General features: G+C 48.6%; 1 protein-coding gene and 1 pseudogene across 1 annotated transcript in view; one reads left to right on the forward strand and one right to left on the reverse strand.

Moving 5' to 3' along the window:
- The window catches only part of LOC122925098 (oocyte zinc finger protein XlCOF6-like), an 818,943-nt gene that overhangs the window by 459,478 nt on the left and 344,855 nt on the right, over positions 1 to 14,610 (reverse strand). The window lies entirely within an intron of this gene.
- LOC122925097 overlaps positions 12,433 to 14,610 on the forward strand; it is an 89,123-nt pseudogene continuing 86,945 nt past the window's right edge.

A 14,610-nucleotide genomic window follows, 5' to 3' on the forward strand; every position in this document is an offset into this window, starting at 1 on the left:
TTAGGCTACTTTCACACCTGCACTTTTCCTTTCTGCTATTGAGATCCATCATAGGATCTCAATAACGAAGGAAAACACTTCCGTTTGGCCCCATTCATTGTCAATGGGGACAAAACTGAACTGAAGGGAACGGAGGGCACCAGAATGCATTCCGTTCCGTTTCTTTGCGTTCCCATGACGCACACAAAAGCGCTGCAAGCATGACTCAAAATGTAAGTCAATGGGGACGGATCCGTCTTTCTTTTCTTAACGACATATTTTAACCCCGTCCAGCTCAGTATGATTACAGTGACATCACATTTGTATAGTTTTTCTTCTGTATTAATAATGAAAAACTAATAATAATGAAAAAACATATATATTTTATTTTTTCTTTTCATCTAAATTTTCTAACCTCTATAACTCTTTGGTAGTTATGTCTACGGAGCTGTGTGAGGGCTTATTTTTGGCAGGGAAATCTGTACTTTTAATTGATACCATTTTGGGGTGTGCATGACTTTTCGATCACTTTTTATTTTTTGGGGGGGGTTGGCAGGAGGAACCAAATGATGTTTATATATAATTTTTTTAAGTTCCTTTAGAGAAATTAATCATGCAATCCTTAGATTTCGTCTGTCATAGAGTCTATGAGAATTTTACTATGATCCTATAGAGGGTCTTCATAGGAACATACCTGGGGCAGCCTTGGATTATTCCGGAGGGCCAAGGCTGCTGCACACAGTATCTGGCTACCCCAATTACTGCCAGGCCCGAAAGAGCACGGTCACAGTTTTTTTTAGCTCCAAAATGCTGTGGTCGCATTTAACCATTGCATCTGAGGGGCTAAACGTCTGGGATCAGCGTTATCGTCGATTGCAGACATTAGTCCCCGGTATCTGCTGTTGTGTAAGTAAAAATCTGCTGACAGATGCCCTTTAACCCCCCTGTTGTTACAGACGTATAATGAGCATACAGTATACATACATAAGGTAAATAGCTGTCATGGAGGAGGATCATAAACACGAAGCACAGGTTAGAAGAGTCCTAGACATTGTCCTTGTAAATAAAGACCATAGAAACCAACAAAAACACATTCCCCTCCAAACAGCAGGAATCAGGGCTAGAAGAATAACCCAAGCCAGATGCACTGAAGGCGCATGCAATGACATCAGGCCGGTCAGGGGCAGACTCCGCTTATTCTTGGAGTCCTGGACTCGGGTCACTCAGAATCAGTGGATTCTCAATACAATCCGGGAAGGAGTGAAAATAGGAGAGATTCCTGATTACAGAGTTTTAATCGGCAGGTCAACAAAATCAACTATGTCTCGTCTTACGGAAACTGTTAAAACTAAATGCTATAATACAAGTACCAGAGGAGCAGAAAGGTTTGGGCCATTATTCAAGACTATTTCTAATTTAAAAAAAAGACTGGCTATTATCTGTGGGGGATCTCTTATGTACTATGGACTTAAAGGATGCCTACTATCACATCCCAATACATCCACTCTACCAACAGTATCTCAGGTTTGCGATCAACCAGGAAGGTACAATTCTCCATTGCCAGTTCCAGTGCCTACCATTTGGAAAATCTTCGGTACCTCGCATTTTCACAAAGGTAATTACAGAAGTGGTGGCATACTTAAGACAACAACAGATAAAAATCATCCCGTGCCTAGACGATTTCCTTCTGATTGCAGAGACAAAACGGAGTCTAGAGAGCAATGTCCAACAGATCCTCGGCCTTTTCAAGGATTTGGGCTGGATAATAAACTATGCCAAATCGGACCTAGTACCGAGTACCAGGAAGCAGTTCCTGGGAGTCCTCTTAGATTCAGAGAAGCAACATTCCTTTCTTCCACAGTTAAAGCGGGAAAGGATAAGGAAGAAGATAAAAACTTTTCAAAAGAGACCATACCCTAAGAGAATCTATGCAGGTTCTGGGCTTAATGACATGCTGCATCTCAGTCATACCGTGGGCGCAGTACCATTCCAGGATCCTACAAAACTCAGTTCTGAACTCATGGGACAGAAACCATCAATCCTTGAACTCAAAAATAATCCTATCAAGGCAAAGTTTAGATTCTCTATCCTGGTGGACCAACCCAAAAAACCTAAGGAAAGGGGTCGCCTGGAATCTTTCACCGTCCATAGTAATTACTACGGATGCAAGCCAGTGGGGTAGGGGAGCCCATCTAAAAGATCATTTCTTTCAGGGGAGATGGTCCAGTCTCGACAGTCGCAGATCCTCAAACTTCAGAGAACTGAAGGCAGTATGGGAGACTCTGAAGAAGGCAAAACATATACTCTCCAACCACCACATCAAAATCCTATCGGATAACATGACGACTGTATGCTACCTGAAACGTCAAGGTGGAACCAGGAACCCTCATCTACAGGGATTGTCAAACCAAATATTTTGTTGGGCAGAGAAAAAAGTGCTCTCAATATCAGCAGTCCACCTAAGAGGAGTAGAAAACTCCACCGCAGACACAGTCTCAACCCAGGCGAATGGTCTTTAAACAAGGAAGTCTTTCTGCAGATCTGCCACCAGTGGTGGTTCCCACAAGTAGACCTTTTCGCGTCAAGAGAGAACACCAAGTTGGGACATAGATCTGGGGTACGCTTTTCCTCCATTTCCCCTGATTCCATCCGTCCTAAAGAAGCTGAGAACATGCTCAATGACCCTCATTCTCATAGCTCCTGCCTGGCCGAAAAGAGCCTGGTTTCCTTTGTTGAAGGAGATGATGATAGGAGATCCGATAACCCTTCCGAGAAGAAAGGACCTTCTCCTACAGGGACCTGGAGCATCCGAACCTCGACAAGCTATGGCTAACAGCTTGGATCCTGAAAGGCAGATCCTAAAGAGAAAGGGTCTGTCAGATAATGTAATATCTACCCTTCAGCAAAGCCGCAAGCCCATAACCTCGGCCATATATTTAAAAATATGGAAAAAATTGACTTCATGGCTGTCACACTCACATCCAGGGGTCTCAGACCCATCTATAGGCTGCATTCTGGATTTCTTGCAGATGGGGTTTGATTTGGGCCTAAAACCCAGTACCCATAAGGTCCAAATTTCAGCTTTGAGTTTCTTGGACACCTCCTTAGCAGACCACAGATGGATTAAAAGATTTATTAAATCTATTTCCAGAATGAGACCCACTATTAGGCAGACAGTACCACCATGGGACCTAAATATAGTCTTAGAGGGTCTATGTAATCCCCTGTTTGAGCCAATTGAGCAGTTATCTGACAAATTGCTTTCTCTTAAAACATAATTTCTTCTAGCGATTACCACAGCACGCAGAATATGAGAAATTCAGGCCCTTTCCATCAGGGAACCATATCTAAAAATTTTGGACGATCGGGTTATTTTAAAGTTGGATCCATCTTTTCTACCAAAAGTTGTCTCTTCATTCCATAAAAATCAAGAAATAATTCTTCCTTCCTTTTGTACCTCTCCCAAAAATGTGCAGGAAGAAAAATTTCACTGTTTGGATGTAAGGAGATCGGTTTTAGCCTACTTATAAAGAACATCTTCGTGGAGAAAATCATCAAACCACATTATCTTGTTTGCAGGAAAGAACAAAGGCAATAAGGCCTCAAAACAGACCTTAGCTAGTTGGATTAGAGACACGGTTCGACAGTCTTACGTGCAGAAAGGACTACCTTACCCTTTATCCATTAAAGCCCATTCCACCAGAGCCGTGGCGACTTCTTGGGCAGAAAAAGCGCTTCAGTTGAACAGATTTGCAGGGCCACTAATTGGTCCAGTTTCACTACCTTTGTTAGACACTATAAACTGGATTCTCTTGCCAACCAGGACCTAGGGTTTGGTCGTAATGTCCTCCAGGCAGTGGTCCCCCCCTAAGTAATAAGCTGGTAGTTCTCCAGTAGGTACTGTCATGGAGGGACGTCCTGGAAACTAAGATTTAGTCTTACCGGTAAATGGTTTTCCAGGAGTCCGACATGACAGCACCCGTTAATACCCCCCCTTCTTGCTGTTGTTTCTTGGATCCATATATATATATATAAATTCCAATGTGAAGATAACATGGAAGTTCAAAAAACAGAGTTTGGATCCTATCTGGTGTAGTAATTTGGAAAAACACTGGTAGGAGGGGTGGGGAGGGGCCTTTTAACCTCTCTCGCTTCCTGTCCCTACAGAGATCCAATAAGACATCCTCCAGTGGGTGCTGTCATGCCGGACTCCTGGAAAATCATTTACCGGTAAGACTAAATCTTAGTTTTTTGCACACCCATCGTAACAGTACCTGTCCTTATCCGAAAAAGGGACAAGACTAGGACGTATTCTATTTTTTTGTGGAACGGATTTACGGACATAGGAAGCGGAATGCACACGGAGTCATTTCTATTTTTTTTAGCAAACCCATTGAGAGATATCTGCGGATCTGAAGTCTCTGAGGTCAAAGAGGATCTGAAAGCTACCACAGGCCGTACTGAACAACCAGGGGACGACCACATATATATATATATATATATATATATATATTTGTGTGAGGCACTTACGGTAGTACAGTGAAGAACCTAGGAAATCAGGGAATAAGCGTAGTCGGTTGTGGTGTGCCGAAACCGAGGATGAGGTAGGCCTGAGAAAGAAGAGGGCCCACCCAAGGAAAGAGATGTGGAAGAAATTAGTTATTAATGAGTGGAGTGGTGGGAGGGTCAAGTTCAGACCTCGGACGGTGCAGGAGTCAGGTAGAGGGGTGCCCTAAATAGGCTGGAGGCGGACCTTAGCCCCTCCCACAAATCCAGGCCAAAGCCTTCACACTTGTGTGAGGCACTTACGGTAGTACAGTGAAGAACCTAGGAAATCAGGGAATAAGCGTAGTCTGTTGTGGTGTGCCGAAACCGAGGATGAGGTAGGCCTGAGAAAGAAGAGGGCAAAAATGAAATAAATAGTTTATTGTATTCGATATACATGAAAGCTCAACCCGACATGTTTTGGAAGGCATTTCTTAACTCCCGTGTTGGATTGGGGATGTAACGTGCGAAAGCGGATGACTTCCAGCGCCCCAATTTCTTAATGACATGAGCCGGGATGTTGGCACTGGAGGCCGTGGACGCGGCCCCGATCCGAAAGGAGTGCCCAGAGTAGTTGGATGCGTTGAGGCCTAGTTGAGTGAGGGATGACCTGACATAGGTCATGAAGGTGGTGGTGGTGAGTACAGACCCACGCAGTTGAAGTAGTGGCTGAAAGGGTAGGAACTTGTGATGCTGTTTGTATGCGTCCAGAACCCCGACTGGGCACCATCTGTTCTGCGTAGGGTAGTATGCAATGTTCACGGGTGAGAGCTGACTGCTTTTGGAGTGAGGTAAGGTTAGGATATAATGATCCCCGTGTTTCGTCAAGTGGGAGGCTAGCAGACAATGTGTGGTTTGGGTCGCCGAGGTCGTGGTGAATTCCCCGGGCCTCAGGAATCCGTAGAAGGCCAGGTACATCGCTGTTTTGATGATGGAGTTGGTATCAGCTTCAAAAGGTCTGGTGTCTAATAAGTCGGATAATGCCTTGAAAATGTGACTGTTAATGGGCAGTCTCTGTGTCGGCCGTGCGGGTTCTGTCTTCTGAATGCCTTTGAGTATGGTTTTGATCTGGTGCGAGGCCATGAAACTGATGTTGTTAGGGTGTATGATTAGCATGTGATGTTGGATGCCGGTGAGATAGAGTTTGATGGTGTTGTATGACAGTTTGAGCTTGAGGTGGCAAAAGGAAGCAAACCCCAGCAGGGAAGTCATGACAAATGGGCGCGTGATGTTGTGTTCCAACAGGAACTTGTTAAACAGTGCGAATGCTCTGTTGTATGACCTGCGTGTGTTGTCTGATAGTGCAGAATGGGATAATGACTGGCTATGGCGCATGATGACATCTAATCCAGAATGAGCTGGTGAAATGACGGGGTGATGGAGGCCGTGGGTGACGCTGACGGGAGAGCCTGATGAAACGCCTGAAATTGGAAACGAGACAGATTGTCAGCTGCCGTATTGCACCTTCCCGGGACGTGGAAGCAGTGTATGAAGAAGTTGTTGCAAGCTGCCAACCAAGTAAGCTTGCGCAGGAACCTCATGATTGTGAGGGATTTGGACCGACCCTTGTTAATGATCTGGCAGGTTGCCTGGTTGTCTGAGTAGCATCGGACCGACCTGTTTGCCCATGAATGACCCCACGCCACGGCGGCCGCCACGATAGGGTAGATCTCGAACAGAGCCGAGGTAGTGGAGAATCCTTCCAAACCCTGGACCGCAGGAGGCCAGCTACCCCACAGCCAATCGTTCCCAAAAATGGCCGCGAAGCCTGTGGTGGATGCCGCATCTGACCAGATAGATGGGGAAGAGTCCGATAGCTGAGGGAGGAACATGCTCCTGCCGTTCCAGGCGGACAGAAATCTTCTCCACATACCCAGATCTGCAGTGGCGTGGGCATCCAGGGGCAGCCTGTGAGAGTCATGAAGAAAAAGGGGGAAAAGGCGCAGAAGCCGTGAAATGAACGAGCGACCCTGGGGAATGATGCGCATGGCAAAGTTCAGGGAACCCAATAGGGACTGTAACTCCTTGCGATTGCAGTTGCCGAGTTGAAGGTAATTGTCTATGTGGTTGAGAATAACCTTGATCTTCCCGAGTGGCAAACTGGCTTGCATAGAGGCAGAATCCAACTGAATGCCCAAGAAGGTGATGACTGTGTCCGGCCCCTCTGTTTTCTTGGTGGAGATGGGTACCCCAAGTTCCCCGAACAGCTTGATGGTGGCCCTGAGGCTGGCGGGAGGGGAGATGTTTTCCTCCACGAGTAGAAAGTCATCAAGGTAATGCAAGACCATCGGGCATCTTGCTACGTTCAAGAGCAACCAGCATAGTGCCTCCGCGAATGTGTCAAAAATGGCCGGGCTACTCTTGGATCCGAAGGTCAACCGGGAGAAAAAATAATAGTTTCCGGACCACTTGATGCCATGAAGGTGCCACAGCGACGGGTGAATTGGTAGCAATTTGAACGCATTGGTGATGTCGGTTTTGCTGAGCCATGCTCCGACCCCTGCTTGCCTGATGGCGGTGATGGCGTGATCTATGGTGGTGTATTGGAGTGAGAATTCTTCCGACGGAATGAGGGAGTTGAGACTGGGGTCGGCTGAACCGTGTGGTGCCGATAAATCGATGATTAGCCTCTGTTTCTGGGAAGATTTCCCGGTGACGATGCCAATGGGATTGGTGCGCCATGTGGTGAATGGGGGTGTCTTGAATGGTCCTAGCACGAAGCCCTCTGCGACTTCCTGGGCTATGAGGGCGTCAATTGCGGTGGGGTTGCCTTGGGCGGATAGGAGATTTGGACATTCCAGGGTGCCTGTCGGCATGTGCAGGATGCCCGTGTGGAAGCCTTCTGTCAGACCCGCCACGAGGAAATCCGTGAGATGTCTGGATGGGTGCTGAGACATGAATGCTGTAAAAACCGGCATATTTATGGTCGATAGATACGGTTTAGAAAACATTTTATTAGGACACATTGACTTGGCATGTGCCCGGAAACAATTGGTACAAATGTGCAACAACCTACACCCGCTATAATTGCAGGATCCCACATTAAAATTGTTGCAAATCTGGGACTTGCCCAGAAACTTGATTGGCCGCCCCAGCTTGTCCCGGCTTGATTTCTCCGTGACCCCGGAGGGGCCGGCCGCTTGAGAGGGGGCTTGTCTGTCCGCCGCGTTCGGGCAGAAATTAGTGGTGTGGGCCGCGGAGGAGCAGTGCACACAAGCTGGCGTCCTCAGGCCTGCGAAGTGTCGGCAAAAAATGACAGTGTCGATTCTAGCCCAGTTGGAGCGGACTCCTTACTGGGAGAAAGCCCCTGCCACCTTTGCCGAAAAAGATCTATGGTAGTCATAGAATGCCGAACCCCCATATTTGTTGCCCAGGTCCACCAGTTTGTGCATGTAGAGGTCGAGCTCCTCCCTTCTGTTAGGGTAGACCGTGCATATGACCTCCCTGTAGATGCTGAAAGCCAACACAAATTCTGGAATAGACAGTTTTCTATTGAGGCGGGCATCCCTAGATTTGACCACAACCGAGACATCGTCGTAGGCATAAGTTTTGTTCTCGACAATATCTTGAGAGGCAATCAGGAGGGAGGCCAGGTTCACATCCTTACCTTCCAGAATGTCCCTTTTCAAGTGCTCCGGTATCATGTGCGCCGGGCTGACTTCTTGGTCATCTGGGTTGATGGATGGCCCGCCCACTGGCAAACCGGATGGTGCCGGTGACGCTGCCGGCCCTGCCAAGGAGAGGGATGTGGTGACCGACTCCAGCCTCTCTAACCTGTTGTTGACCCTGGACATGGACGTCATCAAAGAGGCCAGCATGGCGTGTATGTCCCCCGTGCTGGACTGGCTGGGTCCTTCCCCTGCCTCCGCGTTACTGGTTGACGTGCGCAGTAGTCGGAAAAGCTCCGCTTTCCTTGCCGTGGCGGGGAAGGGAATCTGCCGTCTCCTCAATTCCGTCGTGATACGCGGAATTGTCCAGGATCTGATGGACGCTGGGCTGGCAAGATCGTCTCCCTGGGCTAAGGTGATGGATCTGGCCGGAGTGCCAGGAAGGGAAAAGTGCTCAATTCCTTCCAGAGACATGCTAAAACAGAATAGTTTGTTAGTGTGGGGAAACACAGGATCGTGCTGGCAAGCTAGCTATGCCGGATGGCGAAATAATTAAGCCTAGGATGGTGACAGATGAGGCCCTGCTAATTGCTGAGCGGCTTGAGAGGCTCTATCTATGAGTTGGCGTGAGGGGTTGATGAGGCCACTGACGTGGTGGCAGGAGTGTGAGGCCTCTCGGTGACTTGTAAGACAGGACTAGGGAAAGGGAGTGACAGGTGAGGCCCTCTCTATGCAACAGCGAGGCGGCTTACTAATGAGTGGCGCGATGGGCGGCTGCCTCCGAGCGTGTGAGGCGGGGTGTTGGCCTCGCGGACCACTGACTGATGGCGAAGCCAAGAGGGGGTTAATCTAGTGGGATTCCGAAGCCCCTAATGCCAGCACGCTGACCCTAACGGGATGGAGTGAAATGTAGGAAAATAAACGATTGAGCAGGTGTACGTACCTGGTAGCAAGAAAAAGTCACAGGATACGTGCAGCGTAAATAAGTCTAAGCTTGACCGCCTAAAAGAGGGGTAGACAGAAGTGTTATGACGAGAGTTGACTGTGGTCTGAACGTTAGCATGACCTGAGAGGATTGCGCCGTGAGTTGCAATGGTGACCCGGTATGGTGGATGGTAAGTGAAATGAGGCCCCGTGCCGTGGCGGAAGGTGCGGGTTTCACTGAGATATTAATGTAGCAATGAAACCGGGGGTATTTTTGATTTTAATAATTATTTTTTTTTTGTTTTACATATGGCGGGTTTATTATTATTATTTTTTTTTATATGGCGTTTTTTTTTTTTTTTTTTTTTTTTTAAATATGGCGTTTTTTTTTTTTTTTTGTTTCCATATGGCGTTTTTTTTTTTTTTTTTTCTTATGGCGGGTATCTTTGGTGGTTGTATGATGCGTTTTGAATGGTGTGGATTTTTTGTGGTGGATTTTATTGGTGCATGGATGTTGGCATGGCGGGTGTGTTCCCTGATGCAGGCTCTTGTGATGATTAACTTGCGCCCCCCCCCTGAATGCGCTGGCTGATGGAGGGGAGCGGTAGCTGGATCTGTGGTGCTGGTGCAGGGGTGTGCACGCGGCACCCCTCGGCTCCCCACCCCCACACACAGCGCACGTGCGCGGCACCTGTGGCCGGCCGCCAGGCGGCCGCGCACGCGCAGCGCCCCCGCCGCGCATGCGCAAACCGGGCGTCGGGACGCGGCGGTCGCCATCGGCAGCGCGGCAGGAGGACGGAGGCGCGGGGAAGAGGGGGACCGCGGCACTGGTGTTGTCTTGTGGAGGGGAAGCGTGTGGAGCGGCCGGGTTGCGGCGAGCATCTGGTGACAGTGAGAGGGCGGGCTTGCCGCTGAGCTGGGCGAGGGGTGTGAGGGGAAGGAATGTGTGGGATGATTGGTGAGGAGGGGAACGGCGTTGGTGGCTGCCATGGGAACCTGGTACACGTGTTTGGCAGCGCTAGGAGTGGGGATGCGGTGTGGTACGCGTGCATGCATGACCGGAGAATGTGGTAAACATGAAAACCGTGACTTGGAGTGAAACTGTGACATGGTTGAAAAGAAAATGGTGAAATGAACGAGCTGGTACAGGGGCAGCCGTGAGGCCCTGTGCTGTACCGTATGAAAGACTCACAGTTTAACGGACAAAACGGGACCCGCAAGGAACCAGGTGAAGCCGGACGGATGGAACCGGAAAGCTCCAAATCCTGGACCCGAAAGCAACGAACTTCAGAAAAATACAGCAACTCGTAAGTAACTTCTCAGTTAACTCCACAAGCGACTCTCTCTCTCTCAAGTTCAGACCTCGGACGGTGCAGGAGTCAGGTAGAGGGGTGCCCTAAATAGGCTGAAAGCGGACCTCAGCCCCTCCCACAAATCCAGGCCAAAGCCTTCACACATATTTTTTTTTTAGCAATCCAAATCCACAATAATTCAGACGCCCAAACTCAGGCCATGTGTAAACTGAGAAGACCCCAGAGGACACAGATAACAGAGGCCATCGCTATAACTTAGGGGTTAGAGTTCTCCCTGATTCAACTGACTCTGAAAATATCCACGATGCCCTTCAGGCTTCATTCAATCAAATCCTCGATTTACCACCTGATCCACCAGTCAGAATAGTCCGAGCTCCAGGGCTGTGGCACCTCAGGGAAGAACCTCTCAACCTGAAGATATTGCAGGTAATTATGGAACTGACTTCACTATAGAAGAAAGTATCAGAAGCAAATCACCTTCCTTATGCAGGATTAAAGGGCATCTGTCAGCAGTTCTGTCCCTATGACACTGGCTGACCTGTTACATGAGCTCTTGGCAGCTGAAGGCATCTGTGTTGGTCCCATGTCCATATGTGCAGCATTACTGAGAAAAATTATGTTTCAATATATGCAAATGAGCCTCTAGGAGCAACGGGGGCGTTGTCGTTACACCTAGAGGCTCTGTTTTCTCTGTTGCCCTCTGCACTTTGACAGAACCATGCAGTAAAAATGTGACCCTGCCTGGTCCTGACCTCTCCTAAAGCCTTACGCTGGGTCGTGCGCTTCAGTATCCAGCACAGGAGCAGAACAGGAAAGACTGGACTCGTCAGCCGCTCTCTACTCTACTGCGAATGTACTGCTGAAGGACCTGTGATGATGTCACCGTCATGTGATCAGTGCAGGGGGCGGAGCTAGCCAGGAGAGTCACTGATCACATGACGGTGACGTCACCGCAGGTCCTTCAGCTCTGGCAGTGCAGCAGATACTGGGCAGGTCCTGGTCGGTAGTCAGGGCTCTTGTTCTCTCTGGTATCAGCCATTCCTCCAGCCTGCAGGTAAGATGAGCTGTGAGGAGACAGTGTGGGGGAGAGCTCAGACATGTCACCTCTGGAGATTCTCCTCCATTACACACAAGGAATCCTTCTCCGCTCCTCTTGTGGTCCCTGTAATCCATGTGGTGGGGGCTCTGAGAAGCGGGGCCCCTCCAGGCTCAGGAAGTGCGGTTCTGGAGGTGACATCTGGTCTTGTCCCCTGGATGATTTCCTCTCCTCTTCTCATAAAGGCGCCTGCAGTACTAGAAGCCTCCAGCTCCTCCAGTTCTCTCCTCTTCTCCTGAATGACCACCAAGGATGGACAGGAAGGAGATCAGCAGAAGAATATTAGACCTCACCTTGGAGATCATCTCCCTGCTGAGCGGAGAGGTAAACTTTTCTAGATTTCTCTCCTCTTTATTGTATTCTGTAACAAGTCAGACATCGGGAAGGAGAATCCATCATAGGAAGTGATAGGAAGAGTCCAGGGTCCTGGAGAACGGCCTCCAGACCTTCCAAGTGACGGAGAACCTGAAGATCAGCCCCCAGTATGGTGAGTGATGTATCATGTGGCCAGTGACCAATAGTCATGTTGTAGGAGCCATGAGGAGGTAAGTAGGCACGTTGTACCCAGGAGGAGAGGGCCGGAGGAGAGCACATGGCCCCTGAAGGGTTTATTCCCTAAGTATCTCTCTCCATCCACAGGAGTACACAATAGTGAAGAAGACATTGGGGGACTGTGTGACTCCCATCATCCATCTCCAGGAGTCAGGAGGGGGGAGCAGGACCCCTCACCCAATCTCAGAGCCACCCCCTCACCCCCTGATACATGAGCAGAAGATCCTAGAACTCACCCACAAGATGATGGAGCTTCTGACTGGAGAGGTGACACTGCTGGGAATGCTGGGAAATTCTCTAGTAACAGCACTGGAGGGGTCTGGGTGATGACGGTGTCATTGTGTTGTCAGGTTCCTATAAGGTGTCAGGAGGTCACTGTCTATTTCTCCATGGAGGAGTGGGAGTATATAGAAGGACATAAGGATCTGTACAAGGAGGCCATGATGGAGGAGCACCAGCCTCTTATATCACAAGGTAAAACCCGTCATGTGCAGTGTATACACGTGTGTGCAGTGACATGTAATGGAGGAGCACCAGCCTCTTATATCACAGGGTAAGAGCCGTCATGTGCAGTGTATACACGTGTGTGCAGTGACATGTAATGGAGGAGCTCCAGCCTCTTATATCACAAGGTAAGAGCCGTCATGTGCAGTGTGTACACGTGTGTGCAGTGACATGTAATGGAGGAGCACCAGCCTCTTATATCACAAGGTAAGACCCGTCATGTGCAGTGCATACACGTGTGTGCAGTGACATGTAATGTAGGAGCACCAGCCTTTTATATCACAAGGTAAGAGCCGTCATGTGCAGTGTATACACGTGTGTGCAGTGACATGTAATGGAGGAGCACCAGCCTCTTATATCACAAGGTAAGACCTGTCATGGGCAGTGTATACACGTGTGTGCAGTGACATGTGATGGAGGAGCACCAGCCTCTTATATCACAAGGTAAGAGCCGTCATGTGCAGTGTATACATATGTGTGCAGTGACATGTAATGGAGGAGCACCAGCCTCTTATATCACAAGGTAAGAGCCGTCATGTGCAGTGTATACACGTGTGTGCAGTGACATGTAATGGAGGAGCACCAGCCTCTTATATCACAAGGTAAGAGCCGTCATGTGCAGTGTATACACGTGTGTGCAGTGACATGTAATAGAGGAGCACCAGCCTCTTATATCACAAGGTAAGAGCCGTCATGTGCAGTGTATACACGTGTGTGCAGTGACATGTAATGGAGGAGCACCAGCCTCTTATATCACAAGGTAAGACCCGTCATGTGCAGTGTATACACGTGTGTGCAGTGACATGTAATGGAGGAGCACCAGCCTCTTATAACACAAGGTAAGAGCCGTCATGTGCGGTGTATACACGTGTGTGCAGTGACATGTAATAGAGGAGCACCAGCCTCTTATATCACAAGGTAAGAGCCGTCATGTGCAGTGTATACACGTGTGTGCAGTGACATGTAATAGAGGAGCACCAGCCTCTTATATCACAAGGTAAGAGCCGTCATGTGCAGTGTATACACGTGTGTGCAGTGACATGTAATGGAGGAGCACCAGCCTCTTATATCACAAGGTAAGAGCCGTCATGTGCAGTGTATACACGTGTGTGCAGTGACATGTAATGGAGGAGCACCAGCCTCTTATATCACAAGGTAAGACCCGTCATGTGCAGTGTATACACGTGTGTGCAGTGACATGTAATGGAGGAGCACCAGCCTCTTATAACACAAGGTAAGAGCCGTCATGTGCGGTGTATACACGTGTGTGCAGTGACATGTAATGGAGGAGCACCAGCCTCTTATATCACAAGGTAAGAGCAGTCATGTGCAGTGTATACACGTGTGTGCAGTGACATGTAATGGAGGAGCACCAGCCTCTTATAACACAAGGTAAGACCCGTCATGTGCAGTGTATACACGTGTGTGCAGTGACATGTAATGGAGGAGCACCAGCCTCTTATATCACAGGGTAAGACCCGTCATGTGCAGTGTATACACGTGTGTGCAGTGACATGTAATGGAGGAGCACCAGCCTCTTATATCACAAGGTAAGAGCAGTCATGTGCAGTGTATACACGTGTGTGCAGTGACATGTAATGGAGGAGCACCAGCCTCTTATAACACAAGGTAAGACCCGTCATGTGCAGTGTATACACGTGTGTGCAGTGACATGTAATGGAGGAGCACCAGCCTCTTATATCACAGGGTAAGACCCGTCATGTGCAGTGTATACACGTGTGTGCAGTGACAAACTTTGGGGCGCAGCTTAAACTGTAAATAAATGTGAATAAGAACTGAAGGAAATGATCTGTAAATCTCATAGTTCCAGGTTTTCTGTACATTAGATGATAGAACAGATGATGAAAGTGAGACATTTTACCAATTCATAAAAAACCATAACGCATCTCAAGATGTTAGTACAGAGGCAACAAAAGGCTGAAAAAATAAACAGTGCTAATAAAAAACAGCTGGAGGAGCAATGTGCAACAAAGGCCTCATGCACACGGCCGATGCGCGTCCGTTCCGTGCGGTCCCCAATGCACAGGCAACCTCCGTGCGGCGGCCGGGATGAATCAAGACCCATTCA

This window comes from Bufo gargarizans, chromosome 1 (assembly GCF_014858855.1).
Source record: "Bufo gargarizans isolate SCDJY-AF-19 chromosome 1, ASM1485885v1, whole genome shotgun sequence".
NCBI classification, from domain to species: Eukaryota; Metazoa; Chordata; class Amphibia; order Anura; family Bufonidae; genus Bufo; species Bufo gargarizans.